Raw genomic sequence first — 12,449 nt, forward strand, 5'->3', positions numbered from 1 at the left:
GCTCGGCAGTGGTGGCAGCTGCAAGGAGGGACAGCAGAAGGGCCAGATCTTACCTCCAGGTCCATAGAAGGAATTGTAGAGGTGCCTGAATTAAAACCCCAGTTTGGGCTGGAAGATGCTGGGCCTTTTAGGTTCAAGCTCCCCTTTCACCTTAACCCAGGTAGCTTAGGAGGTGGGCAAAGAAAATTGCAAGGTTTCTTTGAAGGTTTCTTCACCCTGGGCACAGCCCAAGCTGCCTGCAAGCTGTGTTGCATGTTGATCTCTGCTCATGGGAATCTGCTGTGGCTTCAGTAGAGCTGCCAGGTCTAGCAAGGTGCAAGCTCAGTCCTCCTGTCACTCACAGCAAGTTGGGACAGTCTTGGGGGGTGAGGAAGTGAGAGACAGGGATGTATGCAAGGCCTCTTTAAATTGAGGAAAACCTCAAAATTGTCACACAACTCTGCAAGCAGCACTGCTTGTTTAGCTGGAAGGACATGGAGGAGAGGGGAAAGAAGGTGCCCAGTACTCTCCTGCCTTTGAGAAGGAAGGTGGTTGAGAAGCTAGAGGTCCTGCAGACACATTGCTGTGAGCACTGGAGAGTTCTTGGGGTCCAGGATGTGCAAGAAGGAAGGGGAGAATCACCTTGCACAAGACTTTTAAAAAAGGGAGCAGGAAGCACAGTGATTGGAAACCATTCACTATTTCACTCTCTTTTGCTAGTGTCTGGATCTGGCCAGATATATCAAGACTGGCTCCTCTCTTTTGTTCCCTAAAAGATGAGGATTTGACCTGCCAGCATGAAACCTTGACCAGTAAGCATAGATCTGCGTAGGAAATGGAATTTCTTAAGCCTGAAATCCCTCTCTGCCCTGTGCTGGAGGGGATGGGGTGGGGGGGTGGGGTTAGAGCTGAACAGAGCCTTTCAGCAGCTGCCAAGGCACTGAAGGTGCCTGTGTGCATGGAGCCGGAGCCTCCATGTCTCCAGAGGGGTCAAGGCTAAGCAACTCTCATGGAGACCTGGCAAGAGGCTGACTTCTTGCTCAAAGAGGAACTGGAGGCTGTTGGACAAGCCAATGGGGAGAGCAGGCTCCTTGGGGAGGCTGTTAACAGGCTTGCAGCAAATCCAGCTGTATATCAAGGCAGTTGATCAGGAAACTCACTGGGGCGTGTTGCAGTTTATAGGACTTCTTTGTACTTCTAGTCAACTCAGTGTCAGCAAATGGCTCCAGAAGTGAAAGGTGCAGAAGAGACTTCCCTGGAAAGCAGCTTTCATTATCCTTTAAGCAATTATGACTTAATTGATCCAGTCAATTATGATATCCAAACTGAATTTTTTTTACTGTCTATTTTTTCTAATACAGGTAATAATAGACTTGGAATAGGGTTTGATTGGTTTACAAATTACAGCTGGTCCTAAATCCAGTATACTAACATGGATATGAGCAAAGGTCACGTTGCTTTGTTGGAAGCAGTGTTGCATTCACTTGGTGCTTCTTGTTCTTTGGACTGAGGGTGCTCAGGAGGGAACAGAGCAGGAATGGGTTTCTCTGAAGAACAAGCTATGGGGTAGAGACCCTGAAATCTGCCTCGGCAGCTCTGGCTGGGGGGCTTTTCTTCCTCTCGAAGGCTCTAAGATAGGTGTGGCTGTGTTCTCTTACGGCTGTTGTATTGGAGGTATCTTGCAGTACCATGGCTGCTTGGCCACTTGGCTCTTGTAGCTTCCAGGTTAGTAGCAGGCAGACCTGAAAGGGTTGATGAATATCTCTTTCTGGGCAAACAGGTGTTTCTTCTCCTGGAAAAATCACAGAGGTGATGCTGCATGTGCTCTCAGATAACTCAGCAGTGTCTACCTGTGTTGGAGCCCCCATGCTAACAGCCACCCTGAGTGTCAGATGGCCATGAGTGAGATTTCCACATCTCTCCTTTGGAAAGCTTTCCCACCTTGCATGAAATAATCCAAAAGAGAAAGTGCAAGTCACCTCTATCAGAAAGGGCATGGCAGAGGGCCTTCAGCAGGAGAGCTGGCGAGAGTCCTTCACCTCAGTACCCTCTCGAGGCCACTTGAGCTTTCATGACAGACTTGGATTTAGGTCTCTGAAGGCGGGGAAGGAGCTAGACCTGGGTCTCCTGCAACCACAGGATGGGATAGAGAGGTAAAAATAGGAAAGCAGCAGGGGAAGGAAAGGAAGCTAGCTGTAGGAGAGGACAGACCAAGACTATGTACCCTGCCCAGAATTAAGAGGGATTGAAATGGTGGGTATTTGGCTTAAACACCTCAATTCTCAGACTAGAGCATTTTGGGAATTTTGAGTATTCCCCTGTTGTGCACTGTATAAAGGCCAGGGCAGTTAATACCATGTTTCCTGGATGGGAAAGGCCACTGGGGTTAGAAGTGTCCCTGTCCCACAGCAGTCCCCTTCCCCAGGCATCCCAGGGGAGCCTCGCACAGACTCTCCATGCCTCAGTCGAAAATTGCCACGATGGAGCTGCTGTGCCTTGGGCTGTGCAAGGAGGGTCACGGGGCAGAAGACCGCAAGATGCAGGTGCAGCAACACTCAAATCACCTATAGACCAGTGCAGAAAAGATTTGGTTGCTGCTGCAGGGTCACTAAAGCACCCACTGGAGTCAGGGTGATTTATGGGGAGCTCTTAGAGAGCAGAGGCAGCTTTGTGTTACGAGTCCAAAATTACCCTCTGCATGGGACTAGCTGCCCCCCCTGCCCCAAAGCCCCATAGTGGTGTCCACCCCTCCCCAGGCTCTAGCAGAACAAAGAACATGTTTTTTCCTCCCCTAGTTTCTGGGGTCCAGTGCTTGGCTAAGGAATAACAATGGAAAGTGATGTATGTAAATATATTGGGAGGCAGGTAGCAGTGACATTCACAGTGATAGTTGCCACTTGACTTAATTATATGGACATCATTGTATACTTCTTGCCACAGTAAAACATTTCCCAGCATTTTTCTGTCATATTTATTAGTTACCATAAACATTAAGGCATTTTCAGGGCTCTGATCTACATGCACAAGGTCAGGCACAGTGTAAAGCTGTGATGGAAATGGTCCACACCATGTGAAGGGAGGAAGCCCAAGGGATTTGCACCAGGCAGTAACTTAGCTGCCTGGTCCAACTCAGCCAACAGACCTCTGGTTTTAGTGCCACTCCTGCTGCTCAGAAACTGTCTTATAGGGGATCCATTGCTTGGTGGACACTCTTTGCCAAAAAGGTTGTGTGTCTGGTTTTGACCAGAGCAGAAGCAGCAGTGGTCACCATGGAGCCCAGGCAAGGAGCACTGCTGAGCCAATCTGGTGATGCTCTACACATGTCTCAGGACAGGCAGGTAAGGCTTGCCCTACACCACTGCTCTTGCTGCTTTCCTGCTAGGACACAGGAGAAACATCAGCATGGCACCAAGGGCAGGGGGAGGCAGGTTGTCAGGCAGCTTGGCAAGTAGGTCTCTTCTTTGTCATCTTTTTTCCAGCCTTTTAGCTTTTTTAATCTATTGCTCATCTGCTGCCAGAGCTTTGGGGCACCACTTGCTGCCCAGCTACCTCCTTATCTTCCTCTCTACAGCCTCTTTGGTCAAGGCTAATATAGTGTTAAAAGGCAAGGGAAGCTGACATCTTGGAGGCATCAGGCATGGGCAGCCACAGGCAGAGCAGACAGATCATGGATGTAACATGGGAGCACTCACCTCCCCTTCCTTGGGTCACCCAGGCACTCCTTGCACCTTCAGCTGTTGCTGTGCACTCTCCTCTCTCTGCATGTGGGGGTTGTTTCCTTCTCACATTGAGATCAATGATAAAAACAGGGAGTAAACAAACACATTGAGAAAGATCAGCTCATCAGGTCAAGTGCAAACACTACCTAGTCATCTAGGGAGCATCATGTAGTGTGCAAATGGGAACTGATAAAGATCCTTTCCCAAGGGCTGAGCCTATTCATAAGTGGCAGATTCCCTTGGCCAAAACCACCTCCTGCATATCTGGGTGTGAGCACTGCTATCTACCACTGCATTGTGCACAGCCCAGATATCTCATGGGCTGTGGGCAATTCTCAAATTAGAGAGAATGGTAGCATCAACAGCAGAAGAGCTGTTGTCCTCAGTCCAGCATTTCAGGATGAAAGTGGGGGGAGGAACACGCATTTTTATCTTGTCACATTCTTGCATATGGAAGGGAAGAGCTGAATTTCTGTGACAAACTCTGCCTAGCAGAGCAAGCCCAACAGCAGGGCCAGCCTGTGAATCTCATGCTACAGCTGACCCAAATGTCACCTTGGGAACATCTCTTGGGGTTCACACCACAAAAAGGGCTCAGTGCCTGGTAATGACAACCCCAATGGTGGAAAAATAGCCTCACTAAGGAGTCGGGGCTCTCAAGGCACTGTAACTCTCTTCACAGTCTCACCTACTTTTTTTTCACCCTGGGGAAGCTGAGCCATGGGAAGCCACCTGACCCCCCTCATAGGAAGTGCTGTGATGGGGAGGGTGCTCAATGAAGTGGGTGGTCTCACACCTCTTCCACTGCATGGGATGTTGCTGAAGAAGGGCATCTTAGGATCACTCAAGGGGAGGTAATGAGTCAAGACAGCAGCAGGATGAAGCAACAACATGGGCAGCACAAGGCATGAGCAGGAAAACCTGCTCTCAGGTCAGATTCCTTAGTCTAGGCCAGGACACACAGCTATGTCCCATTCCTGGCATTATTGCCACTGGCTTCTGCAGAGCAAACGCTGATAGCCAGAGATCTGCAAGGCAGATGGACTGTAACCATCAAGGCTGACCACTGGCATCACCCAGGCCAAAGAACTCCGCACCCAGCAATTCCCCCCCAAGCCTGTCTGTCCTGCTTGGTGGAGGGGGTCTTGTTTTCAGAACCACACCAGGTCTTGGTTGAAGGGCTGTATTGTATCACCCAGTGCAGTGCTGGGCAGGGAAGCCCCACATGAGCTCTACTTGATGGAGAATGGTGGTAGGAAGCAGTTTGTGAGGTAGCACAGGCAGAGCAGACAGCTAACAGGGGCGTACAGCACCCAGTGGCCAGTCCTGCTTGTCCAACACATGCTGGGGTACCTCCTCTCAGCCCCACACAGCCTCCCCTATCCCCAGCACTGGTCCCAGCATGCACAGGATGCTCAGGGCAGGGGAAGAGTGAAGGAGCGACAGGATGGCATGACTCTGCTCAGCTTGCTTACAAGGGGCCTGGATGAATCAAACCTGCTGAGGGTAGAAAATGGGCTTGGCCTTAAAAGTGTAAAGCAATTTTTATTGGCCAACACACACACACGAAAAAATAGCTAGGACTTCATGAGCTACTCAGCCAGGCATTAGTGTGCTCACCACCTCAAAAAGGTGGCCAAAGAGCCTTTGCTGGCCAGGGACTGTTGGTCTTCACAGCTCATATAGATGGCCCCACCATGGTGCCCAACAAACCCCTGACTCCCTGTGTTTTTTCCTTCAGAATTTTGCACCATTCCCTGCTGCCACCATCTCAACCATCCCGCCCCTGTCTGCAGTCTTACCTTTCTCAGCATGGCCATTTCCCCAGCACAAAGTCAGGACATGGCAGGGTCAGAGTTAGGCTTTAGGCTTGGGGAGCTGAGCCCTAGGAGAAGGGGATTACCCACAGATGGGGTTACAGAGAAATGTGTTGAAGGTGGAGAGCAGAGAGGGCCTCTCAGTGCTTTTTGCTTGAGCTTTTCCACCTCACAAGGACAAAAAAAACCAAAAAGAGTCCCTTGAGCCATAGAGCACGTAAGAGCAAGTGCAGCTTGTCATGGTTTTAGCTGGGATAGAGTTCATTTTCTTCACTGTACCTGGCATAGTGCTGTGCTTTGGACTTAGTATGAGAATAATGTTGATAACACACAGATGTTTCAGTTGTTGCTACATAGTGCTTGTACTAGTCAAGGACTCTTCTAGCTTCCCATGCTCTGCCGGGTGCACAAGAAGCCGGGAGGGGAGGGGGCACAGCTAAGAGAGCGGATTCAAACTGGCCAAAGGGATATTCCATATCATGTAACATCATGCCCAGTATGTTAACTGGGAGGAGCTGGCTGGGGGAGGGAGGCAGCAATCAGGGCTCGGGGATGGGCAAAGTCCATCAGCAGGTGGTGAGCAGTTGTATCGTTTGTGTTTCTTTTTTTTCCCTATTCCTTTTTTTAATATTATCATTATTGTAAATACTATAATAATCATCGTTATTATCATTATTATCTTATTGTAATTATTAAACTGTTCTTATCTCAACCCACAAGTTTGTTGTTGTTGGTTTTGTTTGTTTGGGTTTTTTTTCTTTTGCTTTTCTGATTCTCTTCCCCATCCCAGAGGGGTGGGGGGAGTGAGCGAGCAGCTGCATGGTTGCCGACTGAGGCTGAACCACAACACAGCTCCACCATGAGTCATCTCTGCTTTAAGACAGGAAGGTAAAGTGATGTTTCCCAGGGGATAGTCTGGCATTGACTGGGGGAGTCAGTCAAGCCGGAGGAGCATCTCCCATGGAGTAAGAGACATGCAGCCCTCAGGGACTGCACAAGCCAAGGTTCAGCCCAAGAGGAGCAAACATCATGGCACAGCTGATACGTGGTCCCCAGCCACGTCTTGTGTGACGTTCAGCAACATCCCTTTGAAGTTCCATCTTAATGGGGTCAGGGCAAACCTCCCCGAAGAGACAGGACCCAATCTGTGCATAGAGAGCACAGGCAGCATCCATCCATCTGCTGAAGACCACTCCTTGGATGTGTCACTGCTGAACTCCTGGGTGGATTAAAGATGAATATGGGAACTTTTCACACTACTGCCACAGTCCAGAAAGACTAAACCCAAACCTACCCTTGGAGCAGCCCATGTCCTTTGTGCTGCTGCAGAGAGAGCAGCATGAGAAGTTTCCACCTGCTCTGTCCTTCCCAGCCTTTCCCCCTATGTCCCAGGAGGTGTAACAGGGTACAGAAGCAGCATTCCAGATGACAGTGCTTGTGGGACCCACAGGTGTCAGCTTGGGCCTCCCCAGTCCCACCCCAGGACCAGATGGTCCCCCTAGAAGGTTGGTGGAAAGAGAGATGCTGCCCTCCAGCTTTCCTGGCTGCTTTCCCAGCCAAGCAGACACACAGGCTCAAAGCACGAGTTGGGTGGGCACGGCTCATACAAGGGGTTCGCCTCTCAGGGCTTTACAGACCCTTTTGGGGGTAACACAGGTTCATCCTGTCTGAGCAGGCAGTGCAAGGGTAACCCGAAGCCCAAGGGTTTAACTGGAGATGGGTATGCTACAGAAGGCAGCATGGAGGCAGCTTGGGCAAAGCAAAGGGGTGTGCAAGCTCTACACTCCTCTCAGTGCTCCATCTATGTCCACCACACCCAATCCCAGGCTAGGTTTTTTTTTGGTAATGCACATGGCCTGGGTCTGTGTCTTCTTGACAACTTGGTGTGGGTAATCCCCAAACAGATCTCAACTCCCCTGGCAACAGCATGTTGCAACACTCTTGCTGTGAACACTGTGCTCCTCATTGGAGCTGCTCAAACCCCAGCAATTCAAACACAAGCAAAACAGTTTTCTCCTCTCAGGAGTCCCAAATGGCTGCTCCAGTGGTGAACTCACCTTTGTTGTCTCCAACAGCTCCCAATGGAGGCTGGTGAGTTTTTTTTCCCAGGAGAGCAAGACCTTCCCAAGGGCTGCAGCACATGCGCTGGCATGGCTGAGGCCTGCCCTGGCTCATGCCAAGACTCGCTTGCCCCAGGGGTACCAGTTCAAGCTGTAAATCCCAGCCTGAGCGAGGCCTGTCAGTTCACTTGGCCCAGTCAAAATTCCTGAAGTAAAAAGGATACTAATAAATAAAGGCTTACTGGAAGTGCTGGCATGAGCCAGAAGGAGGTTGCTGAGCTTTGCACAGAAACCTACCAACAGCATTGTGGTTTCAGATGAAAATCAAGTCCTTAGGCCAAGTTTCACCACTAAGTTTCAGTGTCACCCTCAGCAGCAGGAGCCAGCCACCGCTGTGGAACATGGATGAGGCAGCACTGGGAGATTGGACTGATGGCTGGGAGCATGGATGGCCCCCTGGCCCCTCCAAGGCTGGAGGAGTCGGGCTGGTTCAGGAGGCAGAAGGGAGCTGGTTCATCCCATACCTGTGATAACAGGGTGCCCTGGCAGCCTGCAGGTCCCAGATTCCAGCTTGCTCTCCGTAAGGTGGCAGGGAGGCAGCCCAGCCCTCTCCAGCTTGCACTGGGGATGCAGCAGAGGCACACGGGGGTGGCATCTGGCTTGCAAGCTACAAAACCCAGCTGGGACCTGGGCAGGCAGCCCACATGCCCCTCTGCCACCAGCCTGACCTGCTGTGATGCCCACTGGCTCCCGAGGCACCTCCATGCTGACCACCCTCTCCCACCCTGCTGGCAGCACTGCCAATGGGAGCTGCAAGCCCAAAGCATCATCCAGCTGCTCCATCTCCATTTCCTCCATGCAAAACTGCAACCTATTTCCAGGAGCAATCGCCTTGTGGGGGAAATCCCTCTGCTCAGGCAGGGCTCTTCTGCCCTCATGTGCTGGTTTTGGCTGAGAAGGGGTTAATTCTCCTCACCGTGGCGGGTTGGCTACCTTTCCAGCTTCCCCCGCTCTGCCCCGTGGCGGGGGGCTGGGAGGGGCAGGGCCATGGCGGGGGCAGCTGACCCCGACTGGCCAATGGCTTGTTCATTCCATACCATGTGACACCATGACCAGCATATTAAGGGGGGGGCAGTTGGCGGCTTGGGAGCAGCGTGGTGTCAGGTCGGTGGGTGGCTGTGTTGGTGTGGGGTTTGTTTCGGTGGTCCCCTCCCTTCCCCCCTCTCTTCCCCCGGGGTTTTGCGCCTCTCGTTGTTCTCTTTTACATTGCATTTCTGTTGTTGTTTCTTTTAATTTTAATTATTAAACTGTTCTTATCCCAACCCACGAGCGTTACCCTTCTGATTCTCTCCCCTATCTACCGGTGGGGGAGTGAGCGAGTGGCTGTGTGGGGCTGAGCTGCCGGCTAAAGCACGGCACCTCATCACAGGAGGGACGGCAGCTTCACGGTGTCCCACTTCCACGGGGCTGCCTCGTGGCATCACACCTGCACTCAGGTGCAGGAGGGGCCTCGCAGAAGTGTGTTATGGGCTGATAGTTTATCTTAGATTGCTCTTGAGTGCCAGGAATCCCGTGCCCCTTAGAAGCTTTGAACGTTATTCTTCAGGCACAGCGGCAGGCACATGGAAGTATTTTCCTGCCTGGGAACAAGCTATTTGTGAGATGCTGTGCTGCTCTTCCCAGCCTGCAAAGCCCCAAGGCAGCATCAGCTCCTCCTGAGAAGAGAGGACAAGAGCAGCTGGAGCCGTGTCCCTGCTCCGAGCCCTACCCGGGACTTGCCCTGTGGCTTTGGCCTGTCACCTCCACAAGCCTCACAGCAGCCAGCTGAGACAGGATGATAAAGGCAGCTGCATCCCCGCACCACTAGATCATGGTTGTAAGGCATTTTTTTTTACATCACTTTTTGCATACAGCTGGTAAAGAGCACAGCTGTGCAGGGAAACTGCTGGATTTGCCCCCTGCCCTGATCCTGGGGAGATGTGGAAATTGCTGCTGCATTGGGGAAATGGCATATGCATGACAGGAAGCACAGGTTTGGAAAAGGCCAATGCTTTTCCCCAGCACAGCGGCAGCATCAGTGCTACAGTCCCACCTTGGGATGGACAGCATGTTGCTGGGGCAAGCAGGCATGCCAAACAGGCTTTTGGATGCTTTTTGAAAGGGCTGAGACAAGGTTCGTGTCCACAGCAGAAGGGCCACGCAAGCCTGTCTCACTGCAAGCCAGCATGAGCGAGAAAGGGAGCCAGGCTGAGATTCTGCAGAGTCCAGACAAATCCTTCTGCCTCAGATGACAGGGACAGGTTCCCCCCATTTTTTGGGGTCATTCCAGGTCTTTTCTGCCACAGCAGGGCCCACAGCTATGATGTACCACCCCATCCCTCCCCCAACCCTGTGCTCCCCCAGCACTCCCTCCCCAGCTGCTGCTCATGCCCTCTGTGTCTCATCCCACCTCCCTCCAACCAGTCAGTGCTTCAGGGTAGGGAAAGTATCTCATTGCCTCTTTGCAATGGGCTGCGGCAGATTGTTGGCACTAAAGAAATTGCATTTCCTGATGAAAAACATCACCATCACGGGACAGAAGCTGCAAGTATTACTCACTCAGGGAACTGCTTTTGGCTGCTTCCACCCTCTGTAGGCTTCTTTTTTGTGTTTGAGTTTGTCCAGGAGTTCCTTGTTCATCCATGCAGGCCACCTGGTGTTTTTGCCTGACGTCCTCTTTGTTGGGATGCATCACCCCTGAGCTTGGAGGAGGTGATCCTTGAATATTAATCAGTTTTTTTGGGCCCCTCTTCCCTCCAGGGCTTTATCCCATGGTACTCTACCAAGCAGACCCCTGAAGAGGCCAAAGTCTGCTCTCCTGAAGTCCAGGGTAGTGAGCTTGCTGTGTGCCTTCCTCGGTGCCATTTTGTGGTCACTGCAGTCAAGGCTGCCCTTGAGCTTCACATTCCCTGCCAGCCCTTCCTTGTTGGTGAGAACAAGGTCCAGCATATCACCTCTCCTCGTTGGCTCCTCTATCACTTGGAAAAGGAATTTATCATCAATGCATTCCAGGAAGCTCCCAGATTGCTTATGCCCTGCTGTGTTGTCCCCCCAACAGATATCGGGGTGGTTGATGTCCCCCATGAGGACCAGGGCTTGTGAATGTGAGGCTGCTCCTGTCTGTCTACAGAGGCCCTCATTGGCTCAGGTCTTCCTGGTCAGGTAACCTGTAGCAGACCCCCACTATAATGTCACCTGTATATATATTGCCCTGCATCCATGCAAGGGAGGGGCACAGGGTCTCTTTTGAAGGACATAGGGGAAAGGAAAGGTCCTTGGGGTGGGACAGCCAGTGGAAGAAGGGACGAGGTCCTGGCACCCTGGATGCAGGAGGAGGGTTACCCTTCTGGAGCCTCAGGTTGGCATGGGATGGAGCCTGAGATTTGGTTGCCCATTATTCCACTTGGCTGAGCCTTTAGCAAAGCTAATCCCCACTGACAAGTCCTAACAGTGAGAGCTGGCTCAGCCCTGTGCTGTAGGACAGCCCTTGCACCAGGCAGTCCTGCCCTGTGAGCCCTGATCCCACTGGATGGAAGAAAGCCACCACAACCTGCCCCCTCCACTCTGCCTTTGGTTTGGGGGGTGTGGGGGGTGGGAGAGGGGGGAGGGTTGGGGGGACCCTCACTCCAGGACAGGGTCTGCTGCTCCCTGGTGTCACTAGGGATCTGGCTGCCCACCAGGATCTCCAAGCACTCAGAAAGACATGGTTACCACATGGCAGCATCTCCAGCCCATGACCACAGTCTCACCCTGTGTTAACATGAGGCGGGTCAGCATTCAGCAAAACCAAGCTCAGCTACCACGTGTTTAGGCAGGGAAGAGCCAGTGAGCGACAAACTTGCAGCCCAGTGGAGCTGCTGCTGTAGTTGTCCTCCCAGACACTGCAAGCCTCAAAGTTTTAATGTGCGCAGAAACAACAGGTGATTTAGCCGAAAGGGAGAGTCTCCAACTAATAAATCAACCCCCTCCCAGGCTCCTGTCATGCCATTTATTAGCACCTCTCAAGACTTTCCAGGCATACCCAGAAGCAATGTGAACACGAACAGTCTGTCTGGTACCTTCAGCAGCACAGGAGCCACCAGCACAAGGCGCATGTGTTTCTGTGCCAGCTCATGACTGACACAAGCCCTCGGTGCCTTGCTGCCCCATTAGTGACCACAAACAAAGCCCCAAGGGGCAGATTCCCCCTATCTAGCTCTCTGGTGGGAAGAGGCAGTGAGTTTGCTGAACCCAGTCGCAACACTCAGCAGGAAAGCAGGGAAATTAGGAGATCCTTGATGCATCCCCGGTTTGTTCCTCTGCAAGAGCCCGCCATGGCATCACCAGCCATGCAGCGCATCCCCGCCATGCTCACGGCTGATGCTTATGGTTCTCCTAGTGGCTGCTGACCCTTCAGCACTTGCGTTTGGTGAAAAGACCTATGCAAGACTGTACGAGATTCCATGCTTTTGACTAGGGCTTCTCCCAGAATATTGAAGTCCTCCAAAATTGCCTCTATGCTGAGAATGCAGACCAGCTCATTGTTCAGAGTTGTCACCATCCTTCCTTTCATGCAGGAGACCTGCAGGACACACACATTGTGCAAATGGGAGCACCTGCTCAGAGCTGCTTTGCAACCTCTGCAAGCCTCAAATAAAAGCAGTAAATTGCTCTCCTGCCTCATCACATCCAACCCCTGCCACACCACTACACCCAATTTTCTAAGCTTCACTTCTCAACATTAACTTTGCTCATTATTAGAGCTAATAAACTAAAAGAGTGGCCCTTCTGTTATCCCGTAAAGCGGGTTCGTTCACCGAGTGTGCAAAATGCCAAACTCCACACAGAGCAGAGGT

The 12,449-nt window shown here is 51.8% G+C and overlaps 1 protein-coding gene across 1 annotated transcript in view; it reads right to left on the reverse strand.

Annotated features, from left to right (window-relative positions):
- The window catches only part of LOC142049632 (ubiquitin-conjugating enzyme E2 R2-like), an 84,824-nt gene extending 74,031 nt beyond the window's left edge, over positions 1-10,793 (reverse strand). Inside the window, exon 1 of the mRNA XM_075077505.1 lies at positions 10,787-10,793. The gene's annotated coding sequence lies outside the window, so the exon portion shown is untranslated. The remainder of the gene's footprint in view (positions 1-10,786) is intronic.
- Positions 10,794-12,449: the final 1,656 nt, after the last annotated feature.

Source organism: Phalacrocorax aristotelis, chromosome W, assembly GCF_949628215.1.
Source record: "Phalacrocorax aristotelis chromosome W, bGulAri2.1, whole genome shotgun sequence".
NCBI lineage: Eukaryota > Metazoa > Chordata > Aves > Suliformes > Phalacrocoracidae > Phalacrocorax > Phalacrocorax aristotelis.